The sequence below is a fragment of the Triticum dicoccoides genome, chromosome 7B (assembly GCF_002162155.2).
Source record: "Triticum dicoccoides isolate Atlit2015 ecotype Zavitan chromosome 7B, WEW_v2.0, whole genome shotgun sequence".
NCBI classification, from domain to species: Eukaryota; Viridiplantae; Streptophyta; class Magnoliopsida; order Poales; family Poaceae; genus Triticum; species Triticum dicoccoides.
Genome location: NC_041393.1, coordinates 747,138,421 through 747,143,031, shown reverse-complemented (window position 1 = coordinate 747,143,031; position 4,611 = coordinate 747,138,421).

Sequence of the window (4,611 nt, the reverse complement as noted above, 5' to 3'; positions counted from 1 at the left end):
TTGGGACTAAAGGCTTTGTTGTTGTTGTTGTTGTTGTAGTAAATCATTTTATAAGCTACTGTAAAACAGTAATACACGTGTGTTGGTGACATGTGCTTGAAGAGGCATCCACGGCCTTGAAACGATGATGATTCATATGTTTTGCGAAAAAGTGAAATTCTTAAATTTAAGGCGTTCGGAATAAATTGTGTTTTTTCTCATTAACTGAAGAGATTTGTACCGAGTTAATAGTGTGGCTTACTCTGTAGGTATCTCCTAAGATGTTACAAAACTTACAAAGCAAGTTCAAAGAGGATCAATCGTAGATTAAATCATTTACCAATGTGATGTACACATTTTAGAGTCACCTGTGGGTCAGAAAGCATATTTATGATCAACAGCCATATTTCTTCTTGATTCATTACTCATGATGCACGTGAATATAATATAGTAGTCATGGACTTGTAGACCCTGTCCTTGCCCTAACATAAAACCTGAAGTGAGCAAAACAGTGGATCAGCTTGTACATCTTTACAACAGTACTCATAAAATTTCTAATGTTGGTCTACTATATACGATAAATAATTTTATCAAAATCTATTATCATAGTTCCACCTTTCTAATTAAAATATAGAATGTTACTGCACAAAGTTACAAACGTTACAGTGTTGTACTTCAAAAAGTAGAGATGCAGAGAATAGAAACAATACAGTGTAGAAGCGAAAATATATATAATTCAAATCATTTATAAGCACTGGTGTTAACATCTTTCATAACTATTAAAACCATAATGCATCAAGGGTTCTAGGTGTGTTCAGTTTCATGAAAAACGTGTTTTCACTTACCTAATATTTAATTTGGCGATTACTATACAATTTGGTACGTGAGCATGCGGAAGCACATAAGCTGCAGGTGTACTCGCTGAATCGCTCAATGTCAGGAATTATAGGAAAAACTTCGCACCGGAGTGCATCTAGTGTGGGGCGAGACGTCAGCAAGAGCCAAACAGCGACGTAGTTCGCTGTGGTGAAGTCCGTTCGCAGCAATGCCATGCACGCACATCTGTCTTATTTTGCAGGTCGGCATATGCATGGACGGATTGGTGATGTTTGAACAACATCGAGAATGCCTAGTATGATCAGGCTCATTGCTTCGGGGAATAATTGCTTCTGTATATTGAATCACAGGATTCCAGCAGTTTTATTTTTAACAGCCTTTAGCCTGAACATCCCCCTCAGCCAAGTAGGTGTCATGGAAAGTCATGACATGGTACTGCTACGGAAGTTATAGATGTGATGAAGCTGGCACCAATTCCTACAGATTGATTTCATCAGCATTCATCAGCAAGAAAATATATTTGGATGGACTACAGTATGATCATTGAACCTTGATTCTTCTCGCAAATATCACTGCCCAGCTGGACAGACCTAGACAATTTTGCATCACGATGCTTGGACGTGAAATCCTCTTCACACAAATCTTGCTGGCAAGAAACTAAGAAATCCTGCACAATCTTCCAATTCTCTGAAGCTCCACGCTGGAGAACATCGCAAAACTGGGCCGAGCACACACATGCACAAGCTTGGTGGATGCCAACGCCAAGCAATTGGGAATTTGGAGGAACCCTACTACAAACCAATCGGGGATCTAGAGGGATTCTAGATTCAGATGTTCGTCAAGTGCCGATGCTCATAGAATTTGATGGACATCTACACAAACTAATTCAGGACCTAAAGGAAACCTAGGTTTAGATGTAAGTGAAGCCCCATTGTACATTATGCACGGAAGTTTGGGGCCTGTTGATCTTACCGGTAGCACTTGAGTTGCCCAATCGAAACCCACGCAAGAGGAAAGTGGCGATGGAGGTGGAGTAGGACTGTAGGAGGGCTGGAGGAGACGGCGTGGAGAGGAATCAGTACCCCGCAGGAAGGAGAGATCTGATCAACTGCGGCGGCGGAGCATTAGCGTGAGAAGGAAAATAATAGGAGTAGTAGTATTGAGGTTTGTCTAATAAAAGTCATATTGGCTTCTTTTTTTAGGGGAAAAAAGTATATTGGCTAGCTTCAGAGTTTTTTTTTTGTGTTGAACGTCATGATGCAAGGCTGGAGACGTATTCCATTGTAGTTACATAATGGCAAAGGTGGGTAATTTTTTCACTTAAACCATATCGATGGTTATTAAATTTAGCCTTTTAAATGAAGGGTCGGATATTTCTGATTTTTGTGGTAATTTCTAGCTATTTCAGAATATTCTGGTTAACCCGTCCCGTCAAATACTTTTTATATATAATAATAATAGATGGGAGGATGATATTTAAACCACTTCTCCTTAGGGAGATCAACATGAGTAGCACATGATTCACAGAAAGAAGCTACTATCTCAGAGTCAAGTCCATATTTAGTGCTAAATTCACGAAAAACTTAGGTGTTATACCTGACTCCTTACCTTTGTCTAGATCCCAATCTTTAGAGTTGCGTTTAATTCTTTCCAATAAATGTCATTTGAATTCAATAGTCTAAAAGAACCGGTACAAGAAGTATCGAGAATGTAGCGATTGTTGAGAGAAAGCCGAGCATAAAAATTTTGAATAATAATTTCTCTTGAAAGCTCATGATCGGGGCATGAATATAACATTGACTTAAGCCTCCCCCAAGCTTGAGCGATACTTTCTCCTTCTCGAGGCCGAAATTATATGTATAATTACGATAACGATGAACCTGATGCATAGGATAAAACTGTTGGGGAACGTAGTAATTTCAAAAAAAAAATCCTACGCACACGCAAGATCATGGTGATGCATAGCAACGAGAGGGGAGAGTGTGTCCACATACCCTCGTAGACTGAAAGCGGAAGCGTTAGCACAATGCGGTTGATGTAGTCGTACGTCTTCACGATCCGACCGATCCAAGTACCGAACGTACGGCACCTCCGAGTTCAGCACACGTTTAGATCGATGACGTCCCACGAACTCTGATCTAGCAGAGCTTTGCAGGAGAGTTCCGTCAGCACGACGGCGTGATGACGGTTTTGATGATGCTACCGATGCAGGGCTTCGCCTAAGCACCGCTACGATATTACCGAGGTGGAATATGCTGGAGGGGGGCACCGCACACGGCTGGGAGAGATCAACAGATCAACTTGTGTGTCTAGAGGTTCCCCCCTGCCCCCATATATAAAGGAGCAAGGGGGGAGGCCGGCCGGCCCTGTAGGGCGCGCCAGGAGAAGTCCTCCTCCTAGTAGGAGTAGGACCCCTCTTTCCTACTCCTACTAGGAGGGGAAAGGAAGGGGGAGAGGGAGAAAGAAAGGGGGGCGCCGCCCCCCTCTCCTAGTCCAATTTGGACCAGAGGGGGAGGGGCGCGCGGCCTGCCCTAGGCCAGCGCTCTCTCTCTCCACTAAGGCCCAGAAGGCCCACTATTTCTCCCGGGGGGTTCCGGTAAACCTCCGGCACTCCGGTTTTCTCTGAAACAACCCGGAACACTTCCGGTGTTCGAATATAGCCGTCCAATATATCAATCTTCATGCCTCGGCCATTTCGAGACTCCTCGTCATGTCCATGATCATATCCGGGACTTCTAACTACCTTCGGTACATCAAAACACATAAACTCATAATACCGATCGTCACCGAACTTTAAGCGTGCGGACCCGATGGGTTCGAGAACTATGTAGACATGACCGAGACACGTCTCCGGTCAATAACCAATAGCGGAACCTGGGTGCCCATATTGGCTCCCACATATTCTACGAAGATCTTTATCGGTCAACCCGCATAACAACATACGTTGTTCCCTTTGTCATCGGTATGTTACTTGCCCGAGATTTGATCGTCGGTATCTCAATACCTAGTTCAATCTCGTTACCGGCATGTCTCTTTTACTCATTCCATAATACATCATCCAGCAACTAACTCATTAGTCACATTGCATGCAAGGCTTATAGTGATGTGCATTACTGAGGGCCCAAAGATTCCTCTGCAATACATGGAGTGACAAATCCTAATCTTGATTCATGCCAACCCAACAAACACCTTCGGAAACACATGTAGGGCATCTTTATAATCACCCATTTATGTTGTGACGTTTGATTGCACATAAAGTGTTCCTCCGGGTATTTGGGAGTTGTGCAATCTCATAGTCCGAGGAACATGTATAAGTCATGAAGAAAGCAATAGCAATAAAACTGTAATGATCACAATGCTAAGCTAATGAATGGGTCTTGTCCATCACATCATTCTCCTAATGATGTGATCCCGTTCGTCAAATGACAACACATGTCTATGGCTAGGAAACATAACCATCTTTGATGAACAAGCTAGTCAAGTAGAGGCATACTAGGGACACATTGTTTTGTCTATGTATTCACACATGTATCAAGTTTCCGGTTAATACAATTCTAGCATGAATAATAAACATTTATCATGAAATAAGGAAATAAATAATAACTTTATTATTGCCTCTAGGGCATATTTCCTTCAAAAACTTCTGATGAAATTCCAATTTCAATATGTTGTAGTTCCATGATCCAATATCATCACATAGACTAAACCATGTCAAAGCCTTTCCCTTTAAAGACAAAGGGAAGACATTCTTCTTGATAACATCCTCGGGCATACCTGCAAGCTTAAACAATCCAC